The sequence below is a fragment of the Dasypus novemcinctus genome, chromosome 28, assembly GCF_030445035.2.
Source record: "Dasypus novemcinctus isolate mDasNov1 chromosome 28, mDasNov1.1.hap2, whole genome shotgun sequence".
Lineage (NCBI taxonomy): Eukaryota > Metazoa > Chordata > Mammalia > Cingulata > Dasypodidae > Dasypus > Dasypus novemcinctus.
The window spans coordinates 5,834,064-5,858,508 of NC_080700.1; the positions used below are offsets into that span (position 1 = coordinate 5,834,064).

General features: G+C 39.1%; 1 long non-coding RNA gene and 1 other non-coding gene across 4 annotated transcripts in view; one reads left to right on the plus strand and one right to left on the minus strand.

The window, feature by feature from the left end:
* The window catches only part of LOC131276458 (uncharacterized), a 77,142-nt gene that overhangs the window by 45,345 nt on the left and 7,352 nt on the right, over positions 1–24,445 (plus strand). For 2 of the 3 annotated variants that reach the window (XR_011647695.1, XR_009183930.1), the window contains one exon: positions 2,443–2,507. The exons of the other annotated variant lie outside the window; for it this stretch is intronic. This is a non-coding gene — a long non-coding RNA (uncharacterized lncRNA). The remainder of the gene's footprint in view (positions 1–2,442; positions 2,508–24,445) is intronic. 3 annotated transcript variants of the gene reach the window in all.
* On the minus strand, positions 13,848–13,910 carry LOC131276475 (U7 small nuclear RNA). Its single transcript, XR_009183948.1, has one exon. It is a non-coding gene; the product is annotated as a U7 small nuclear RNA (small nuclear RNA).

Below are 24,445 nucleotides of genomic sequence, written 5' to 3' on the forward strand. Positions count from 1 at the left end.
ACCAATGGCATGCTCTAGCCAAGAGAAATGAATATTTTTGTTCACATAAAAACCCTCTGTGCCACTCTTTTAGCTGCTTAATCATATCTCCTAGATAAAGGCTGATCTGGTTCTCCAGTTTTTTACTTTGTTTGGAATTGTTTTCAGTGGGTGCTCTGGGTATAAGTTCTCACATACTAATCAGTTAATGCTTTAACAATTCAAGTAAAACGTAGATGCCTCACAGTTATATAGGGTATTTAAACCCTACTCTTGGTTATAATTGTCATATGCATTTCCTGTACCTGCAGTATGGCCATCTACCCCCAAAATCATCCGATTTCTGCTCATTATTCATTTGTATATTGAATTTGTGTTCCTGAGTGTGATGGCATTGGATTCAGATGTGAACTTTCTACATAAGCCTCTTCTGTCACTTTTACTGAAGTGGTTAGTGCTGGGGTTGGTGTAGACCCTGGAGACTTCAATCTCTGGACTGGCCATGTTCCACTCAGGCCCTGAGCAGAGTTGCAGCTCCTACTCTCCAGTTTGTTGGACTTGCACAGGTTGTTGGACTTGCACAGGTTGGCTGACAGGACGGTGAAGATGGTCAAGCAACACACAAGGGAACCAAGAGTGCCTACAGCTCCAAACAAGAGAACCGCATCCATCAACCATGTGGAATCTAAGCCCCCTCTCAATACAGTGGTGGAGTGGACATCACCAACCCAGGGTCCAACAAGAGGGAGGATTAAATATGGATTAGAGTGGACTTACTGGTATTCTACCTTAGAACTATTGTGACTAGTAATGGAAGAAACCATAGCATTGATCTGGAGAAAGTGGCCACGGTACTTGATGAGAACAGGGAGAGGAAAGAAGTGATTTGATGTGGGGGCATTTTGGGGACTTGGAGTTATCCTAAATGATATTGCTGGGACAGATGCTGGACATTATATACCCTGCATAACTCACTGAATGTACTGAGGAAGAGTGTAAACTTCAATGTGAACTATAATCCATGCAGTACAGCAGTGCTCCAAAATGTATTCACCCAATGCAATGAATGTGCCCCAATGATGAAAGAGGTTATTGATGTGGGAGGAGTTGGGAGGGTGGGTTGTGGGGTGTGTGGGAACCTCTTATATTTTTTAATGTAACATTTCTTGTCATCTATGTATCTTTAAGAAAAACTATTTAATAAAAAAAATTAACAATTGTGAAATAGGTTGTCATATATACCCAGATACTCACCATCTCTGGTCATGAAGTTCAAAGTTTTCCTCTTACAATTATTTCTCTTCTATCTGAAGATGTTGCTTTCACATCTTTACAGAGCAACTTGTCAAGTGATGAATTTAGATTTCTCTGTCCTCTTCATCTGTCTTCTTTTTTGTCTTCAATCCTTGAACAGATTTTGCTGTATGTAGTATTCTGGGTTGGTATTTTTTTATTTCAGCACTTTAAAGATCCTGTTTTACCCTCTTCTGGCCTCTTACTGGATCTGAGGAAAAATGACAGGCCTTCAAATTGTTATTCTCCTATAATGTGTCATTTTTCTTAGGTTCCTTTCAGAATTTTTCATCTTTGATTATCAGCTGTTTTTTTTAATGATGTGTCAGGGTGTGATTTTCTTAGCTTCTCGGATCTGTGTGTCACAAGGTTGGGTAGTGTTCAGTCTGTTTTAGCCCATATTTATTGTGAACCATTCTTTCTTCTCCCGTCAGCATTTAGCTTGAATGTTAACTGTCCTACAGCTTTCTGACGTTCTGTTAACTTTATTTATTTATTTTAAGATTAATGTTGTATTTCTCCCTCTCCCTTTCCCCTCCCCCCAGTTGTCTGCTCTCTGTGTCCATTCACTGTGTTCTTCTGTGACTGCTTCTATCCTTATCAGTGGCACCAGGAATCTGTGTTTTGTTGTTTTCTCTTTTTTTTGTCTTTCTTTTTTTAATGTTATATTAAAAAATATGAGGTCCCCTTATACCCCCCACCCCCTCACTCCACTCCTCCTCCCATAACAACCTCTTCCATCATCATGAGACATTCACTGCACTTGGTGAACACATCTCTGAGTACCGCTGCACCTCATGGTGAACGGTCCACACCATAGCCCACACTCTCCCACAGTCCACCCATTGGGCCATGGGAGGACATACAGTGTCTGGTAACTGTCTCCGCAGCACCACCCAGGACAACTCCAAGTCCCGAAAATGCCCCCACATCACATCTCTTCCTCCCACTCCCTATCCCCAGCAGCCACCATTGCTACTTTCTCCACACCAATGCCACATTTTCTTCGATTACTAATCACAATAGTTTATGTATAGAATATCAGTAAGACCATGCTAATCCATACTCTATTCCTCCATTATGTGTACCTTGGAATGGTTGTGTCCACATCTGTATCAAGAGGGGGCATAGATTCCACATGGTTGCTGAATGCAATTCTCCTGCTTTCAGTTGTAGGCACTCTTGGCTCCCTGGTGTGGTGGATGACCTTCTTCACCTCCCTGTTAGCTGAGTGGGTAAGTCCAATAAACCAGAGTGTAGCAGTTGCAAGTCTGTTGAGGCTTAGGACCTGGCTATCACATGGTCTGACCAGAGATTCAGGTCCCCTGGGTATACACTAAACCCCAGTGCCAACTACAGGTCTGGTAAAAGTAACAGGAGAGGCTTGTGGACAAAGATCACATCTGAGTCCAGCTCCATCACACAGAAACACAAACTCCAAAGTAGGGCCAACTGACATGGCACTGAACTCCATCTGCCATGACCATAGAACCTGTGGATCTCTGTAGCCCTCAGAAGAACCAGTACCTGGGGTTGTATCTACTTTGTGGGACTCCGCTGAGGTGTGCATAAGGGCGACTCCTCTGATAACCTCCCAGCTTATGGAGACTCAGCCATATAAACACATTTGTCCTTTCCATTTCCCCCTTTTATTCAGGTCAAAAAGCATTTTTAACTCCTGGTATTATATGTAGACTGAGATATTCTGCTGGTCTGAGTTGACCCTTTTATTCAAGGTCATTTTCTAGTTACATCATCAGCTGGTACTTGATAGTAATCCCTTGGCACCAGGGAGGCTCATCCCCAGGAGTCATGGCCCACGCTGGGGGGAAGGCAATGCATTTACATGCTGAGTTTGGCTTCGGGACTGGCCACATTTGAGCAACATGGAGGTTCTCAAGAGGTAACTCTTAGGTACCCTGCAGCTCTAGGCCTTGTTCTTATTTCAGGTGCACAGGCTGACAAACATAGTCATTAGTATCAAGGGCTCATTGTTGGACCTTCCTTCTTTTTTGGTCTTTGCTGTTGCACTTGGGGGATTGTTGCTGTTCCTTTAGGGAATGTGATAGAGCTCCCCTGGCTAAGAACATAGCACTCCCTCACTTGTTTTTAATTATAACCACTATGAAAATATCCAAATATTTTTATGTACCGTGGATATGTACCTCAGAGAACTCCCTGCCAACCATGTGTCCCCTGTCAATAACATCCCACACCAGTATTCCTCCCCTGCCATGTTGAAACTCTCTGTGATCCAAAACTTATTCAAAAATGAAGTCCAATATATTGCCAGGTTCCATTAATAGTAAAATGGAATATTGTAATGGGTTTAAAGGTTAGATATAGAATACATATTAATTTAGAAAAATTAAGGTAAAAATTAATTTGGGTATCAAAAAATTTAAAAATGCAAAAGCTTTGTTTTTGATGTTTTGCCTTCCATCACTGCAATAAGTGTTGCCCTGTATGCAAATTGACAAGGCAACTTCTTCCGTCTTTTCCTCAGTGTCTATGTCCATTCTTTTTTTTTCCTAATTATTAAGCTTGTTTTCACAAAAGTTTTAGATCACAGTAATTTGTATATACAATATACGGTACTCCCACATATCCAACATAAAACCCTTTTCTCTTCCACAGCAATAATCTTTTTACATATTTATAATATATTTACTGAAACTGATGTACAGTAATTGAGACAATAGCTTTCAAACAAGGTAACATTTGTGTTTACATTGTGGTTTATATTTTAGACTATACAATTTTCTAAATTTTTAGTTATCTTATGTTTTACCTTATGATTTACATTTTAGCCTATCGGCCCCTATACATTTTTGGTGTCATTTAACATGTCTTTGGGTGTGAAGTTCATGAAGCCATTTCCTAATACAAGGTCCTGTAGATAGTTTCCAAATTGCTTTCCAAAGTCTTTATGGGCTTAGCTCTTATTTTTAGGTCTTTGATCCATCTCGAGTTGATTTTTGTATAAGGTGTGAGTTGGTAATCCTCTTTCATTCTTTTACAAATGGATATCCAGTTCCCCAGGCACCTTTTTTTTTTTCCTTTTGTTTGTTTGTTTCTCTCCTTTTCCCACCCTCCACCCCAGTTGTCTGTTCTCTGTGTCTATTTGCTGCGTCTTTTTCATCTGCTTCTGTTGTCACCTACAGGGGAATCTGTGTTTCTCATTGTTGCGTCATCTTGTGTGTCAGCTCTGTGTGTGTGTGGTGCCATTCGTGGGGAGGCTGCACTTTCTTTCGTGCTGGGCGGCTCTCCTTATGGAGCACACTCCTTGCGCGTGGGTTCCCCTACGCAGGGGGCACCCCTGCGTGGCACGGCACTCCTTGTGCACATCAGCACTGCACATGGGCCAGCATGGGCCACCTCCACATGGTCAAGGAAGCCCGGGGTTTGAACCGTGGACCTCCCTTGGGTTAGATGGACACCCTAACCACTAGGCCAAGTCTGCCACTGAGGCACCACTTGTTGAGGAGGCCATTCTCTCCCAGTTGAGAGGGTTTGGTGGCCTTATCGAATATTGTTTGACTGTATATAGGAGGATTTATATCAGAACTCTCAATTTGGTTCCATTTGTCAGTGTATCTATCCTTGTGCCAGTACCATACTGTTTTCACTACTGTAGCTTCGTAGTATGTTTTGAAGTCAGGTAGTATGTTTCCTCCACTTTCATTTTTCTTTTTCAGTATGTCTTTGGCTATTCGGGGCCTCTTTCCTTTACAAATAAATTTCATAGCTAGTTTTTCTAGTTCATTAAAGAATGCTGTGTTGATTTTTATTGTGATTGTGTTGAATGTGTAGATCAGTTTTGGTAGGAGAGACATCTTAATAATATTTAGTCTTCCTATCCATGAACAGGGAATATTCTTCCATTTATTTAGGTCTTCTTTGATTTCCTTGAACAGTGTTGTGTAGTTCTCTGTGTGTACGTATTTTACATCTTCAGTAAATTTATTCCTAGGTATTTGATTTTTTATTTACTATTGTAAATGGTATTTGTTTCTTGATTTCCTCCTGAGCTTGCTCATTATTGGTGTACAAAAATGCTACTGATTTTTTGCTTTGATCGTATAACCTGCAACTTTACTAAACTCATTTATGAGTTCTGGAAGCTTTGTTGTAGACCTCTCAGCGTTTTCTATGTATAGAATCATGTCATCTGCAAATAATGAAATTTTGACCTCTTCCTTTCCAATTTGAATGCCTTTTATATCTAGTTCTTGCCTCAGTGCTCAAGCAGGTACTTCTAAGACAATGTTAAATAGAAGAGGTGAGAGTGGGCATCCTTGTCTTGTTCCTGATCTTAGAGGGAAAGATTTTAGGATTTCACCATTGTAAACGATGTTGACTGTAGGTTTTTCATATATGCTCTTTATCATGTTCAGAAAATTTCCTTGTATTCCGATCTTTTGCAGTTTTTTTTTTAATGAGGAAAGGGTGTGTATTTTGTCAAATGCTTTTTATGCATCTATAGATATAATCACGTGATTTTTTTCCTTCACTCTGTTTATATGGTGTATTACATTGATTGATTTTCTTATGTTGAACCATCCTTGCATACCCGGGATGAATCCCACTGGGTTATGGTGAATAATTCGCTTAATGTGTTGTTGAATACAGCTAGCAAGTATTTTGTTGAGGATTTTTATGTCTAGGTTCATTAGAGAAATTGGTCTATATTGTTCCTTTCTTGTGGTGTCTTTGGCTTTGGTACTAGGGTAATGTTGGCATCATAGAATGAGGTTGGTAATGTTCCTTCTGTTTTGATTTTTTGGAAGAGTTTCAGCAGGATTGGTGTTAGTTCTTTCTGGAATGTTTTGTAGAATTCACCTGTGAAGCCGTCTTGCCCGGGGCTCTTCTTAATTGGTAGGTTTTTAATGACTGATTCTATCTCTTTACTTGTGATTGGTTTGTTGAGATCATCAATTTCTTCTTTCATCAATATAGGCTGCTTATGTGTTTCTAGGAATTTGTCCATTTCCTCTGAATTGTCATTTTTTTTGGAATATAGTTTTTCAAAGTATGCTCTTATGTTAGTCTTTATTTCTGTGGGGTCAGTGGTGATATCTCCTTTCTCATTTCTTATTTTGTATATTTGCATCTTCTCTCTTTTTTTCTTCGTTAGTCTACCTAAGGGTTTGTCAATTTTATTGATCTTCTCAAAGAACCCAGCTCTTGGTTTTATTTATCTTTTCAAGTGCTTTCTTATTTTCTATTTCATTTAGTTCTGCTCTTATCTTTGTTCTTTCTTTCTTCTTCCTGTTGGATTACTTTTTTTTTTTTTTTTTTTTTTTTTTACTAATTCCTCCAAATGTGCAGTTAGTTCTTCAATTTTGGCTCTTCTTTTTGGATGTATGAATTTATGGCTATAAATTTCCCGCTCAGTACTGCTTTTGCTGCATCCCGTATGTTTTGGTATGTTGTGTTATCATTTTCATTAGTTTCAAGGTAGTTATTAATTTCTTTTGAGATTTCCTCTTTGACTGTTTTTCTAACAGTCTACTGTTTAATTTCCATATCTTGGTGTAAAAACTGGGCCCTTGGCCCTTGTAGATTTCCAGCTTTGCGCCACTGTGGTCAGAGAAATTATTTTGTATGATTTTGATCTTTCTGAATTTCTTGAGCCTTTCTTTGTGCCCTAACATATGGTTTATCTTGGAAAATGATCCATGTGCACTTGAGAAAAATGTATATCCTGCTGTATTCATGTGTAGTGATTTGTATATGTCTATTAGGTCTAGCTCCTCTAATATACTGTTCAAAGTTTTTGTTTCTTTATTGATTCTCTTCTGAGATGTTCTGTCCAAAGTTGATAGTGGTGTATTAAAGTCCCCCACTATAATTGTAGAGGCATCTATTCTTTTACTTAGTTTTTCCAGTGTTTGCCTCATGTATTTAGAGGTGCCCTTGTTAGGAACATAAATATTTATGATTGTTCAATCTTCTTGACAGATTGTCCCTTTCACTAATATGTAGTATCCATCTTAGTCTCTCACAATTGTTTCACATTTAAAGTCTATTTTGTCTGATATTAATATAGCTACTCCTGCCTTTTTTTGGTTATTTGCTCATAAGATTGTTTTACAGTCATTAACTTTCAACCTCCATGAATTCCTTGGTCTAAGATGTGTTTCTTGTGGACAGCATATAGATGGGTCATATTTCTTTATCCAGTCTTCCAGTCTGATCTCTTGACAGGTGAATTTAATCCATTGACATTCAGTGTTATTACTTTTAAGAAATTATTTATGTTAGCCATATTTTCTTTGGACTTGTGTTTTTCGGTTTTGTTTGTTTGCTTTTCTTCTCTTTTTGTCTTTTTTGTTGCTCTTATACTGTCTTCCAACTCTGCCTCTCCTGTTTTTATCTTTCTTCCTGCAGAACTCCTTTAGTATTTCTTGAAGAGTAGGGTTCTTGTTGGCATACTCTTTTAATTACTGTTTATCTGTGAATATTTTGAACTCTCCATCATTTTTAAATGCTAGTTTAGGTGGGTAGAGTATTCGTAGTCAGAAATGTTTTTCTTTTGGTACCTTGAGTCTATCATACCACTGCCCTCTTGCCTCCATGGTTTCAGATGAGAAATCAGCAGTTAATATTATGGAGCCTCCCTTGTATGTAGTGGCTTTCTTTTCTCTTGCTGCTTTTAGAATTTTCTCTTTGTCTTGAACATTGGGTAATTTGACAAGTATACATCCTGGGGTAGGCCTGTTGGGATTTATGGTGTTTGCAGTGCGTTGTGCTTCCTGGACATGTCCATCCATCTCCCTCAGTAGATTTTGTGAGTTTTCAGCCATTATTTCCTCCAACACCCCTTCTGTGCCCTTTCCCTTCTCTTCTCCTTCTGGGATGCCTATGATATGTATGTTTGTGTGTTTTGCATTTTCATTCAGGTCCCTAAGTCACAGCTGGGTTTTTTCTATATTTTTATCGATCAGTTCTACTATCTGTTTGATTTCACATATACTGTCTTCCATGTCACTGATTCTCTCCTCTGCCTCTTGTAATCTGCTGCTATTTGCTGAGAGCGTATTTTTGATTTCTTGAACTGTGGTGTTCATCATCATCATATCTGTTATCTCTTTGTGTATGACTGAAATTTCTTCTCTATTCTCTCCAAGTGTTTTCTTCATGTTGTTAATCTTTCCTTTACTTCATTAAGCTGGTCTCTAATATATGTTTTGATTGCTTTAATTACTTCTCCGATGTTCTGCTCTCTTACTTGTTTTTAGTTTGTTCATTGTATTTGGCCATGTTTTCCTGATTATTGGTTTGGTTTGTAGTTTTTTGTTGCTGTCTGGTCATCATTTTATCTTGTTGGGTTTAATCAGTTCCTTAGCTTCTTTGTCTAGTCATGGGGATTAATTAGTGTTGTTCGTGCAGAAGTGTTACATCTTATCTTTGTCACTTTTTTCTTCTTACTCTATTTTCTTGTTGCTGGCTAAGTTTAGGGCCAGAGGAAGCAAAATAAGTAAGAAAAGAAAATGTATGAAGTAGTATTGGTAATAATTGTTAACAGTGCAACAATGTGAGATCTAGGAGAGTAGATATTAGACTTATTTAAGTTGTGTAAAGTTATAGCAGTAAGTAGAGTACCTATAATGAGACAGTCAACTGAATATTGGGAGGAATATAGTAAGTTAAAAGGCCAGTGTTTTCATGAGAGAAAGGAAAGAGAAAAGAAAGACAATAATATCAATAGTGAATAAAAGACAGAAAACAGAACAAAGTTACTAGAAATAAAAAGTCAGACAATTTGGGGGCCTAAGAAAGGGAGGTAGAATGTAAGAGAAACAGTAGATGATGGAGGTTAGAAAGATGTAAAGGAAAGGGGAGAGTGTAGGTGTCCAAAATCAATACACACAGAAAAGAAGAAATGGATGATGAGGAAACAGCAAATGTGAAGTGCTCCCTTCAGCACCTATTATATAAAGAAGATAAAATAAAAAAAGAAGAAAAAGAGAGAAAAAGGGGAAAAAAAAGAGAAGAGAAGGGGGAACAAAGAAAAGAAGGGGGGGAACAAGCTAGAAAAAGAGAGAAAAACAAAATAAATGAAAAAGGACCTTGGGTGATAAAACGGGAGAAAAGAGCAGGAGACAATGCAACAGTAGCAACCATGACAAAAAAAAAAAAAGAAAGAACCAAAGTTTCAAGCTAAGAATCCTCTTTGCAGTTAAATAAAACGCTTAGGGATCTGGCCTTCCTCCTTTCTCCCTTCCTCACTTCTCTCTCTCCCAGGGCAGCAGGGAAGCTGCCTGAGAGGTCCCATAGGAGATTCAAGTGAGTCCTTGTTGAACCAACTCAACACAGAAGAGTATGACTCTCTGTTTCCAGCATGAGAGCACCTACACCTCACCAGAAACCCCAAATATGCTATTGGAAGCTTGGATAGCACGTCCTACAGTCCCTTCCCCTTAGGTGTGCTAGGGGAGGTCTAATTGATTTTCTGATTCCACCTTCTCCCAGATGGAAGTTTCCTATCCCAGGATGTTTAGATAAATTGGGCTTTCTCCTCAGATTCCCCTCTCCTTTCTTCCCAGACTCTCCCCAAGTCAGCTGGCATGCTCCTCCAAGCTCAAAGAAAAAAAAAACTTGGAAGGCTAGGGTAATCACTGACCTCAGATGGATCTCATGGTGCAGTGGATTCAGGAATGGGAAGTCTGTGATATTGCAGACTCAAGGTATGTGAGTCTCTGGAGTGTGGGCTACCAGGGTTTAGGGGATACAGACCTGGGAACCATGCTTCTGGTAAACATGGAGGTTGGGAACACTACAACACAACAAAGTTTTCAGGGATTGCCATGGCTGGGCTGCCAGCCCTAGGGGGAGGGGTCCTGCACACAACTTCTGACCTCCGTGTCAAAAACCCCAAATTCCACCTCTCACAAGAATCTCTTCTGTCACTGTCTCACCAAATCGACCTCCAGATACCTCCTGCCCTGCAAGCCCCTGAAACAGCCTTCTCAGGGTCTGGGGACACCACAGCAGAACCAAGTTTTCAGGGATTGCCACAGCCGGGCCGCCAGTCCTAGGGGGAAGATTCGACCTACAACTTCTGACTTCCGTGTCTGAAACCCAAAATTCCACCTCTTGCAAGAATCTCTTCTGTCACTGTCTCACCAAATCGATATCAAGACACCTCCTGCCCTCCAAGCCCCTGAAACAGCCTGCTCAGAGTTTGAGAACACCTCAGCACAGCAAAGTTTTCAGGGATCACTGCAGCTGGGCCACCAGCCCTAGGGGGAAGGGTCCTGCCCACAACTTCTGACCTCTGTGTCAGAAACCCAAAATTCTACCTCTTGCAAGAATCTCTTCTGTCGCTGTCTCACCAAATTGACATCCAGAGACCTCCTGCCCTCCAAGCCCCCGAAACAGCCCACTCAGGGTTTGGGAACACCTCAGCACAGCAAAGTTTTCAGGGATCACTGCAGCTGGGCCACCAGCCCTAGGGGGAAGGGTCCTGCCCACAACTTCTGACCTCTGTGTCAGAAACCCAAAATTCTACCTCTTGCAAGAATCTCTTCTGTCGCTGTCTCACCAAATTGGCTTCCAGACACCTCCTGCCCTGTACCTGAAACTGCTCAGTCCAGCAGGACTCCATCCCTAATCAGCCACTTCTTTGCAGGAGAGATTATGAGGTGCACTCACTCAGATGCCATCTTGCCCCGTCTCCTCCTGCTAACTTTAGTTTAGCCTTTTCCCCCAGTCTGTGTTCTTCATTAGATCATGTTACTGGTCTACATTCCATGTCCCTGATTCTTTCCTTCATTACCTCCATTCTCTTATTCCACCCAGGGGACTTCTGAATTGCGGGTGTTTTTTTTTTTTCTTTCCATTTTCTTCATTTATTGAAGTCTGTCACTCTTACATAAAATTATGTAAACAAAAAATTTAAAGTAATAGTTGTGAACTTACAAAACAAACATACATGACATACAGGACTCTCATACCTCATCCTCCACAAATGCCTTACATTGTTGTCAAACATTTTTAACTAATGATTAAAGAGCATCCTCAAAATATTACTAGTAACCAAAGTATCTTACATTTGGAGTATTTTTCCCCAAATCCACCCTATTATTTTTATATGACTTATATGTGAACATGCATAAACAGTGCATATTAAAAGTTGTGAACTTAATGAAGCAAACATGCCTAACATCATACAAGGGTCCCATATATCAACCACTACCAACAGTGTCCATTGTGAGACATTTGTAACAAATTCCGAAAGAATGTCATAAAAATCTTATTCCTGACAACAGTCCCTATCTTACATTTGGTGTATTTTTCCTCCACCCTACCCTATTATTATTTTTTAAATATATTTTTATGACAGAAGTTGTAAACTTACAAAACAATCATGCACATGTACAGAATTCCCATACAACACCCTTCTTCAACACACCACTGTGTGGTGGCACATTCGTTAAAAATTGTGAAAGAATGTCATCTAATTATTCCAGGTTCATAGCTTACACTTCGCACACTTTTTCCATACTCCCACATTATCAACACAGTACCTCTTTGGCATAGATGCATGAATATTACACTAATTTTGTAAACCAGAGTCCATACATCATTCCAGTTGTATTTTTCCCATGCTTCTCCACATTCATCCCACCCTGCAAATAGTGATGTATATCTACTCTAGATCACAAAGGACACTCTCACATCTGTACCATCAACTGCTATTGTCATCCACCTGTGGGTTTACTGTGTTATTCAGTTACAATTTATTCTCTAGCTTTCTGTCAATTAGAATTTACATCCTTAGACTATACTTTTCAGCCACATTCCCATTTATACACCAGCTGTTAATCACTATAATGTTACCATCATCTATGTATGTTTCCACAGTTTTACAGTAAGGTTAATTAAAGCTTCTGCTTACTTTAAACATAAGTAGTTCATGTCAGTCCTGCTCTTATCTCCTTTCAGAATCCATTACCTAAACCAGGTCTTGAAGACACTTTCCTACATTTTCTTCTAGAAGCTTTATGGTTCTTGCTTTTATCTTTAGGTTTTTGTTACATTTTGAGTTAATTTTTGTATAAGGTGTGTGAGAGGGTCATTTTTCTTTCTTCTGGCTAAGGATATCCAGTTCTCCCAGCACCATTTATTGAATGGACTGTTCTGCCTGAGCTGGGTGGATTTGACAGGCTTGAGAAAAATCTCTTGAACCTAGATGTGGACTGTTTGTGAAACCATCAGTTCATTTCCATTGGTGTATCTGTCTTTATGCCAATACCGTACTGTTTTCAACAGTATACTTTGGTAATATGATTTAAAGTCCATAAGTGAGAGTCCTCCAACTTCACTTTCCTTTTTTAAGGTGTTTCTGGTATTCATGACCCCTTACCCTTCCTAATAAATTTGATAATCATGCTTTCCACTTAATTTTTAAATGCTGGTGCAATTTTTATCAGAATTGCACTCAATCTGTATATCAATTTGAGTAGAAATAACATCTTAATCATATTTAGTCTTCCAACACAGTGAGCATGGCATGTTCTTCCCATTATTTAGGTCTTTTTAAATTTCTTTCAACAATGATTTGTAGTTTTCGGAATACAAGTAAGTGCTTTATAATGTTTGTCAATTTGATTCCTAAATATTGGTGTTTGATCTGTCATATTTTCACCACTCTTTGACACTTTTGTTTACCTTTTCTGATACACTTTTCATTTCTAGACTCTCTTACAAGCCTCTCTCTCCTGTTTTTTCTTTTCAGGTTGTAACATACCCTTTAATATTTCTTGCAAAGCTGGTCTCCTGGTTATAAACTCTCTCAATTTCTGTTTATCTGTGAATTCTAAACTCCCCCTCAATTTTAAAAGACAGTCTTGCTGGATATAAGATTCTTGGCTCAAAAATTTTCCCTTGCAGCTTCTTAAATATGTCATACCAATGTTGTATTTTTTTAAAAAAAAAGAACACCCAGTTTATTAATGGGAACTTAACTCTGTTCTTACTTACAGGGAATGTGGGATGCAGATGTGGCTCGTGTGATAGAGCCTCTGCCTACCATATGGGAAGACCCAGGTTCAGTCCCTGTGGTCTGCTGGTGAACAGGAAGAAGAGAAAGTGTGCCTGCATGGCAAACCAGTGCCCAAGTGGTGAGCCCATTGCCTGCATGCTGTGCCATGTGCACATGTGGGTGCCCACTTGGCAAGCCGAGTGTCCATGTGGTGTGCTGAGTACCTGCCCAGCGAGCCAGTGCCCATGTGGTGACCAAATACCCACATGGTGAGGCAGTGCCTGTGCAAGTGAGTCACGCCCCAAGATCATGAAGCAATAATAGACAAGGAGATAGTCAAGGTGAAGCACTGCAGAGACCAGGTGGCACAATTGACAGGGAATCTCTCTTCACATCAGAGTTCCTCAGGATGAAATCCTGGTAATTCTAGACAGGAAAGATGAGAAGAGAAGACAAGAAAGAGGAATAGAGACAGATTATCACAAAGATAAAAAAGAAATAGAGACAGATTATCACATAGACAGCAGTAACAGCAGGGTGGGGGAGGGGAATAAAAACTAGTATAAAAAAAATATGGGGAATGTGAGGTCCTTCCAGCAAGATCCAGAAGACCTACTAGACAAATTCTCAAAGAGCTGTAACACTCACGACTGTCTTCTTGCCTCCATGAGAACTTTGCACTTAATCTTATTGGGTATCTCTTATATGTTATGCATTGCTTTTCTCTTGCTGCTCTCAGAATTCTGTCTTTGGCATTTGACATTTTGATTACTATGTCTTGGAGTTAAGTCTGTTTAGATTTATTCATATGGGACTGTGTTTTGCTTCTTGGACATGGATATCCATGTCCTTCAATTGGGTTTCAAATTTTTCTAAGATTATTTCTTCAGATATTCCTTCTGCCCTTTTTCCCTTCTCTTCTCCTTCTTGGGCACCCTTTACACATATGTTTGCATGTTATCATTTAGTTCTCTGACACCTTGTTCAATTTTTTCCACTCTTTTTTCCATCTGTTCTTTTTTATGTTTGCTTTCAGAGGCTATTTCTTCAAGCCCACCAATCCTTTCTTTATCCTCCTCAAATCTGCTGTTATATAACTCCAGTGTATTTTTAATTTCATTTATTGCACCTTTCATTCCCATAAGATCTCCTATTTTTCTGTGTATGCTTTCACATTCTTCTTTGTACTTGTCCAGTGTTATCTTAATATACTTAATCTCTTCAGCCAGCTCATTGCATTTCTTAAGGAGATTTGTTGGAACACCTATGATTAGTTGTCTCAACTCCTTTATGTCATCTGGAGGCTTACCTTGTTCCTCTACCTGGGCCATATCTTCCTGTTTCTTGGGATGGTTTGCAGTTTTTGTTGGTGTCTTGGCATTTGGCTTACTATGTGTATTTATTCTGGGCATGTTTCTCTCTTTAGTTTAGGGCTTTCTTGCCTTTTCTCTCTTGCAGGTTGTGTAGTAGGAGCCAAGGATATAGTTGGTGTTGAACGCTGTAGAGACTCAAGCTGCCCTTGCTTTGCCAGGGACTGATAAATCTCCTCCCCTCTTTATCCTTTACATGTTAGGATAGTGCCACAGCTGTGTGGAATGATCCACACAGTCTCCCAGGGAGACTGACGTAGCTTAAAGTCCCTTTCCCCTCGCCTAGGCAGGGATGGAACTGCAGATGTGAGCAACAAGCTATGGTGTGCATGTGCAAAATGACCACAGTTGCCCCAGTAGACTTCCCACTCTTCAGTCTGCCAGCTAAATGTACCTGCACTTACCCTGAGAGGCTGGTGCAGGGCCCACAAACTTCCTCCCCGCTAGAGGTGGGGCTGATGCCTAGGCTATGGCTGCAGTCTGATCTGGGTGAAAGAAGCCAGTCCTTATAATCACTATCATTTTCAGCCAGTCCAGATTCCCCTCATGTTAGGGACAGAGTCATAATGGTGTCCACTGGCCTCTTTCTGACGTGAACATGTTCACACTTTAGCTGTTCTTAGGGTTATATTTTACCCAGCCAGATTTACTAGTCATTAGGTGAAATCGGTGGACAACCATCTCTTCCTTCTCTGCTTTTTGGGAAATAGAGCTTCCAAATCCAGAATAGTTCCAGAGGCAGCCAGAGAAGGATGATGACAGGCCTCTGAGGCATGTATTTTCCCAGAGAGGCTGTAAAGGGTCCCCCAGCTTCCTCCCTGCTGGAGGTGGGGCTGGGGCTTAGCCTAAAGCTGCAATCTGATATGGATGGAAAGAAGTCTGTCGCTACCAGCACTGTGAATTTCCTTGTCCCAGGGGCAGAGTTGAAATAGTGGCTGCTAGCCTCTCTCTGACTTGGACAGATTCAAATTTTAGTCATTCTAAAGAATATTTACTAATCATTATCTGAAGCTGGTGCCCAGTCTTCTCTTCCTCCCCCATTTTTGGGAAGTGGAGCTTCTGATTCCAGCTGAGGAATAGCTCTTGAGGTGTCTTATGCTGACCGTGGAGGATGGCCACTGCTCTCCAGGGCGTGGAATGCTCTACTTAGGAATCGTCTCTGAAAATGGGTAGTCTCCTTCTTCCCTTCTCTCAAGGATGTTGCAGGATGCTCTTCTGGTCTCCTGGATCCCCAGACAGGTGCTTTAGGTAGCTGTGTATGTTTACCAACTGTTCTGTAGCATGAGCTGACTCTAGGAGCTCCTTACTCTGCTACCATCTTGCCTGGTCGTCCTTGAATTTTAGATGTTTTATATCTAGATCTAAAGTTTCCTTTTGCATCTTTTTGTTGTTTGTTTCTTTGTTGTGAACTATCTTTTCTTTCATTCCAAGAGTATCTACCTTTCTCATTGTGCAGAGACTTCATAAGTGCTTTGTCTGATCAGTCCTTTTCTGGGTCATTTGGAACTGTATCTGCTGATTGTTTATTGCCCTGGAGAAGAGATCAGGTTTTTCTAGTTCTTTATTTGTAATGTTTTATTATATTGGATGATATCCTGCTGGCATGTGCTTGTTATATAGTTGTAGACTTCCAAAAGATTGATTTTGCTAGTTGGGGCCTCTTGCCATTCCCTATGAATTTGAGGATCAACTTTTTCAATTTCTAAAAAAAAAATGCTGTAGAGATTTTGAGAAGTATTACATTTAATCTGTGGATCACTTTAGGTAATACTGATATTGTAACGATATTAAATCTGAAAGGTGAATGTGATATCTTGCCATTTAATTAGGTCTTCTTTTGTTTCTTTCAGTAGAGTTTTGTAGTTTTCAGTGTACAGGTTATTCATCTCTTTGGTTACATTTATTCTCAGGTATTTTTTCCTTTTAGATATAGTGAATGGAATTTTTTAAAATATATTTTTTGTTCTTTTAGGAGATACATAGACTATATAAAATTTTACACAAAAATATAAGGGGTATCCAAATGCCCTTCTCCCCATACCTCCCACCCTTCCTCACATTTAACAGCTTCTTTCATTAGTGTGATAAATTCACTGCAATTGATGAACACATTTGAAGCATTGCCACTATGCATGGTTTATAGTTAGCATTTAGTTTAGACTCTCTCCCACTCAATTCTGTAGGTTATGGAAGGATATATAATGTCCTGTATCTGTTATTGCAGTGTCATTCAGGACAATTCCATGCCCCCAAAAAGACCCCATATAATTCCTCCTTTTCCCTCTCCCTGCCTTCTGCTCCTCTAGTTGCCACTATTTCCACATGAATGATATAATTTCTTCCATTGCTTGAATACCAATATGTCTATAGTAGAATACCAGTAAGTCCCCTCTATTCCATATTTTATTCCCCAATCCTGAAGATTCTGGGATGGTAATGATGACCACTCGACTTCTAATTGAGAGAAGGCTTCAATCCTATATGGCCAGTGATCTGGAGAGTAGGTGTTGTAATTAATGGAATTGTTTTTGTTTTATTTTCTTTAAATTTACTGATGTATATCACTTATACATAAACATACATAAATAATAAGTGTATATTAATAGTAATGAACTTACAGAAGAAACATATAACATCATACAGGACTCTTACACTTCACCCTACCAATATCTTGAATTCTTGTTAAACATTTTCAAGTAATGATTAAAGGGCCTCCTCAAAATATTTCTACTGATGACAGTATTTTTCCCCCAACCCACCCTATTGTTATCTTTATGTCATTTATATATGAACATATGTAAACAATAAGTGTATAGTAAAAGTTGTTAACATACAAAGCAAACATGGGTAACATCATACCGGGGTCCCATATATCGACCCTCCATCAATACATTGCATATTGTTGTGAGATATTTGTTATAGATTATGAAAGAATATTTTCTAAATCTTACTATTTATTATAGTCCTTTTCTTACATTTGGTAGGTTTTTCCCCAAACCCACGCTATTATTATTTTTTAAATAGACAGAAGTTGTAAATTTACAAAACAGTTGTGCACTTGTGCAGAATTCCCAAACAAAACCCCTCTATCAACACACCACACTGTGGTGGAATATTGGTTGCAGATTATATGAAAATATCATCCAATTGTTACCAAATCTATAATGTACATCTGGCACATATTTTCCATACTGCCCCATTACCTACACAGTACATCTTTGGCATAAATGCAAGAATATTACATTATTACTGCTAACCACAGTCCATCTGCCACTCCAGTTGTGCTTTTCCTGTGTTTGTCCTCAGTCCCACTATATTGTATATGATCAAATAGGGATGTACCTTTGCTGTAGCCAAGAAAGGATACTCTTGCATCTGTACCATCAAACACAATTCTCATCCACCTCTAGGTTTTCAGTGCTATTCAGTTCCTGTTATTTTCTAGCTTTCTGTCAATTGGCATTTACAACCCTAGACTACCATTTTCATCCCCATTTATGAACTGGCTGTTACTCACTATGTGTTACTATCCACTCTGTACATTTCCACGGTTTTACAGGAAAGCTAATTAAAACTTCTACATAGATTAAATATCAGTAGGCCATCACAGTCCTCCTTTTGTCTCCATTAAGAATCCACCACTTACCACCAGGTCTTGAAGATATTTTCCTTCATTTTCTTCTAGAAGCTTTATGGTTTTTGCTTTTATATTTATGTTTTTTGAACCATATTTAGTAAATTTTTTGGATCAGGTATGAGATAGGGGTCCTCTTTCCTTCTTTTGGCTATTGATATTCAGTTCTCTCCACACCATCTGTTGAGTGGGCTGTTCTGCCAGAACTGAATGGGTTTGACAGGTTAGTAAAAAATTGCTTGACCATACATGTGAAGGTATATTTCTGAAGTATCAGTTTGGTTCCATTGGCCTATGTGTCTCTCTTTCGGGCAGTACCATGTTGTTTTTACCATAGCTAGGTAATATGATTTAACGTCTGGAAATGAGAGTCCTCCAACTTCACTTTTCCTTTTTAAAATGCTTCTGGCTCTTCAGGACCTCTTAACCTTCTAAATAAATTTGATCATCATGTTTTCAATTTATTTAAAAAATACTGGTGGAATTTTTATCAAGATTACATCAAGTCTGTATATCAATTTGAGTAGCATTGACATCTTAATTTTATTTCATCTTCCAATCTGTGAGCATGGAGTGTTCTTCCCATTACTGAGGCCTTTTTTGTTTCCTTTAAACACTGAGTTGTAGTTTTCTGAATACAAGTGCTTTACATCATTGGTTAAGTTTATTCCCTGAATATTTGTGTGTTATCTGTTATATTTTATTTTCACCACTCTTTTACAGTTTTAGTTACTAGTATTGATAAAATCTTCATTTCTAGACTCTCTTCCAGGCTTCTCTTTCCTGCCTTTACTTTTCAGGCTCTAGCACAACCTTTAGTATTTCCTAAAAATCCAGTCTCTTGGTTAGAAATTCTCTGTTTCTTTTTATCTGTGAATATTCTCAACTAGCCCTAAGTTTTGAAAGACAGTCTTCCCAGCTATAAGATTCTTAGCTGAAAGTTATCCTCTTTTAGTACCTTAAATACATCATACCACTGTCTTCTTGCTTCCATGGTTTCTGGTGAGAAATCAGCACTTAATCTTATTGGGTTATTCCTTATAAGGTATGCATTACTTTTCTTTTGCTGTTCTCAGAATTCTTTCTTTGATTTGGCATTTGACATTCTGATTAGTATGTGTCTTGGAGGTGGTCCATTCAGATTTTTTCAGATGGAAGTATATTGTGCTTCTTGGACATGGATATCCATGTCCTTCAATAGGGTTTGGAAATTTTCTACCATTATTTCTTGACCTACTCCTTCTGTCTCTTTTTCCTTTCTCTTCTCTTTCTGGGACACCCATGACACAGATGTTTGCATGTCTCTTGCTGTCATTTATTTTCTTGAGACCTTGTTTGATTTTTCCCTTTCTTCATCTGTTCTTCACTTTCAGAATACATTTCTTCAAGCTTACCAGTCCTTTCTTCTTCCTCCTCAAATGTGCTGTTATATGACTCCAAAGTATTTTTAATTTCATTATTACGCTACTCATTTCCATAAGGTCTACTATTTTTCTGTGTATGCTTTAAATTCTTGTGATCGTCCAGTGTCCTCTTAAGATCCTTAATCCCTTTAAATTCATTTAGGAACTCATCTGTGATTAGTTGTCTCAATTCCTTTATGTCATCTGTAGGCACATCTTGTTCCTTTAACTGGGCCATAGCTTCCTGTTTCTTGGTGTAGATTGTAATTTTTTGTTGGTGTTTTCACATTGGGCTTACTAGAGTATTTATTTTGGGTGCAGTTTTTCACTTTAAATTAGGGCTTCCTGCCCTTTCTCCCTTGCTGCTTGTGTGGTTGGAGCCAAGGATATAGTTAGTTATGTAAGCTGTGGTAGCTCAAGCTTCCCTCATTGCCCCAAGGACCAATGAAGCTTCTCCCAACTTTCTCCTTTGCCAGGGGTAGGACAGAGTCACACATGCCTAGAATAATCCAGTTCTTGCAGGCAGCCTATGTTGTAGTTTCCCAGAAAACCTAATGAAGCTTCATGTCCCTTTCTCCCCTGCTTGGGGTGGGCATGGAGCTGCAGGTGTGTGTAGCAATCTGTGCATTATGGGCCCAGGGTGACTGCAGTTGCCCAAGTAGATATCCGATTATTCAGTCTGTACCAGCAAAATGTACCTGCAGTTACCTGGATAGGCTGAGCCAGTTGCCACCCTGAGAGAGGTGGGACTGAAACCTAGCCTAGGGCTGCAGGCCAATCTGGGTGAAAGAAACTAGTTCCTACCTTCACTGTGATTTTGGGTCAGGCTGCCTTCCCCCCAAGGTGGGGGCAGACTCAAAATGTTGGATGCTGGCCTCTTTCTGACTTGGACAGGTCCAAACTTTAGGTGTTCTTAGGGTTAAACTTTAGCCAGCTGAATTTACTCATCAGTAGCTGAAATTGGTGGTCAGCTATCTCTTTATCCCTGTTTTTGGGAAATGGAGCTTCCAATCTCAGCTACAGAATAGCTCCTGGGGCAGCTTGTGCTGCCAAAGTAAGATGATTACCAGCTATAGTGATTACCCTGGCTAGCTTCCAGTAGAATTTTGAATAGAAGTGGTAAAAGTGTGCATCCTTGTCTTGTTCCTGACCTCAGGTTTCAGTCTTCCATTGCAAGCTTTCATGCTTTCTCACATTGACTATGATGTTAGCTGTGAGTTTTTTATATTTATCATGTTGTAGATGTAACCTTTTATTCCTATTTTTCTGAGCGGTTTTATTATGATATCATGGTAGATTTCATCAGAAGCCTTCTCTGTGACATTCAAGTGATCAGATGGATTTTTTCTTATGTGGAACCACTGCTGCATTCCTGAGATAAGTCACCCTTGGTCATGAGTTATAATCCTTTAATATGTGTAGTTTGATTTGCTTCTCCAGTGTTTTGTTGAGATTTTTTTGCTTCTGTATTCATATGGGAAGTTGAGAAAAATCATAGTTTCTTTTGTGGTTCTTTTGAGACTGTATCTGCTGATTGTTTTTTTTTCCCCTGGAGAATAGATGAGATTTTTCTAGTTCTTTATATGCTATGGTATATAATTTGGGATGATATTCTGGTTGCTTGTTCTTATATAGTTAGAGACTTCTGAGAGATTGTTTTGGCTGGTTGGGGCCTCTTGGTATTCCATATGAATTTGAGGATAGACTTTTCCCATTTCTACAAAAAAAATGCTGCAGAGATTTTAGTAGGTGTTGCATTTAATCTGTAGATCATTTTAGGTCGTAATGATATTGTAACAATATTAAATGTGAAACATGGACACATGATATCTTGCCATTAGGTCTTCTTTAATTTCTTTCTGTAGTGTTTTGCAGTTTTCATTGTATACATAGTTCATTCTTTTAATTTAAATTTATTCTCAGGTATTTTATTCTTTCAGATGCTATAGTGAATGAAACTTTTTTAAAATATATTTTTTATGTTTTTCAAAGACACTTAGGTTTCACAAAATGCCACAGAAAAAATATAAGGAATTCCCAAATGCCCCATTCCCCACACCTCACACCCTTCCCCACATTAAAAACTTATTTTATTAGTGTGGTACATTTTGTCAGCGGCACCCAGAATCTGTGTCTTTTTTGTCATGTCATCTTGCTCCATCAGCTGTCCATGTGTGTTGTGCCATTCCTGAAAAGGCTGCACCTTTTTTTTTTCATGCTGGATGGCTCTTCTTGTGGTGCACGCTCCTTGTGCATGGGGCTCTCCTAAGCAGTGGACAGTCCGGCATGGCACGGCACCGCTTGCACACATCAGCACTGCTCATGGGTCAGCTCATCACATGGGTCAGGAGGCCCTGGGTTTGAACCTTGGACCTCCCATGCAGTAGGTGGATGCCCTATCCATTGGGCCAAATCCGCTCTTCAGTGTGATACATTCAATGCAATTGATGAATTTTTTTTAATGTATTTTTTATTTTTTTCAAAAATACTTAGGTTTCACAAAATGCTGCAGAAAAAATATAAGGAATTCCCAAATGCTCCATTCCCCACATCTCACACCCTTCCCCACATTAACAACTTCTTTCATTAGTGTGTTACATTCATTGCAATTGATAAGCACTTTTGGAGCATTGCCAGTAAATATGGATTATAGTTTAGATTGTAATTTACACTGAATTCTGTAGGTTATGGCAGGATATATAATGGCCTGTATTTGTCATTGCAGTGCCACTCAGGACAATTCCATGTCCCAAAAATGTCCCCATATTATACCTCTTTTTTCCTTTCCCTGCCTTTAGCACCTCCAGTAGCCACTGTCTCTACATTAATGATATAATTTTTTCCATTGCTAGAGTACCAATAAGTCTGTAGCAGAATACCAGGAAGTCCTCTCTGGTCCATATTTTATTGCCCAGGTTCTGGGATGGTGATACCTATTACACCTCTAATTGTGAGGTGGCTTCAATTCCATATGGCTGATGGATGGCACTCTGATGCTTGCGGTTGTAGACTCTCTCATCTCCTTTGTATGGTAGTTTTCCATCCTCTCCTCCCTGTTAGTTTACCAGGGTGAGGCCAATGAACTGGAGAGTAGATGTTGCAACTAATAGAATTAGTTTTTAGTGCTCATTTCAGACAGTTCTTTCCTGGTATGGAAAAAGAAAACTGATTTTTTAAGGGTTTATCTTGTACCCTGCAACTTTACTAAATTTTTAAATTTTCTGTGGTAGTGTTCTTGCAACTACTTGGGGACTTTCAATATGGAGGAACATACCATCAGAGAATAGTGTTAGTTTTACTTTTTCAATTCTGATTTAAAGGTCTCTCTTTTTTTTTGCCTAATTACCCTAGCTAGAACTTTCAGTATAATTTTGAATAGAAGTGGTAAAAGAATGCATCCTTGTCTTGTTCCTGACCTCAGGTTTCAGTCTTCCATTGCAAGCTTTCATGCTTTCTCACATTGACTATGATGTTAGCTGTGAGTTTTTTATATTCATCATGTTGTAGATGTAACCTTTTATTCCTATTTTTCTGAGTGGTTTTATTATGATATCATGGTAGATTTCATCAGAAGCCTTCTCTGTGGCATTCAAGTGATCAGGTGGATTTTTTCTTATGTGGAACCACTGCTGCATTCCTAGGATAAGTCATCCTTGGTCATAAGTTATAATCCTTTAATACGTGTAGTTTGATTTGCTTTTCCAGTGTTTTGTTGAGATTTTTTTGCTTCTGTATTCATATGGGAAGTTGTTCTATTGTTTTCTTTTGATGTTGCTCTCTGGTTTGGGTATCACAATAATACTAGCTTCGTAAAATGAGTTAGGAAGAATCCCAACCTCTTCATTTTTTTGGAAGAATTTGTGAAGGATTCATGTTAATTCTTGTTTGAATGTTTGGTACAATTCTCTCTAAAGCCATCTGGTCTTGGGCCTTTCCTTGTTGGGAGGTTCTTGATTATTCAATCTTTTTGCTTCTATAGGTCTGTTAAGAACTTTTATTTCTTCTTGAATCAGTGCAGGTTATTTTTATGTTTCTAGGAATTTGTCATGTCCTCTAAGTTATCTAGTTAGTTGGCATATGAATGTTCATAGTATTCTCTTTTTTTTTTTAATACCACCACCACCACCCCAGTTGTCTGCTCTCTGTGTCCATTTGCTGCGTGTTCTTTTTGTCCACTTCTGTTGTTGTCAGTGGCAGGGGAATCTGTGTTTCTTTTTTCTTTTTGCGTCATCTTGCTGCATCAACTCTCCGTGTGTGCGTCGGCATTCCTGGGCCGGCTGCACTTTCACGCTGGGTGGCTCTCCTTACGGGGTGTACTCCTTGTGCGTGGGGCTCCCCTGTGCGGGCACTCCTTGCATGCATCAGCACTACACGTGGGCCCGCTCCACACGGGTCAAGGTGGCCCGGGGTTTGAACCGCAGACCTCCCATGTGCTTAATGGATGCCCTAACCACTGGGCCAAGTCTGCTTCCCATAGTATTCTCTTATAACCCTTTTGATTTCTGTTAGGTCAGTGGTAATGTTCCCATTTTTGTTCCTTAGTTATTTGCATCTTTTCTCACTCATTTCTCTTTGTCTGGATAAAGGTTTGTCAATTTTATTAATCTTTTCAAAGAACCAAATTTTGGTTTCATTGATCCTCTCAATTGTTTTTCTTTTCTTTGTCTCACTTATCTCCACTCTAATCTTTATTATTTCCTTTCTCCTACTTATGTTAAGTTTGGCTTATTCTTCTTTCTTCAAGATATGAAGTTAGGTTATTGCTTTGATATTA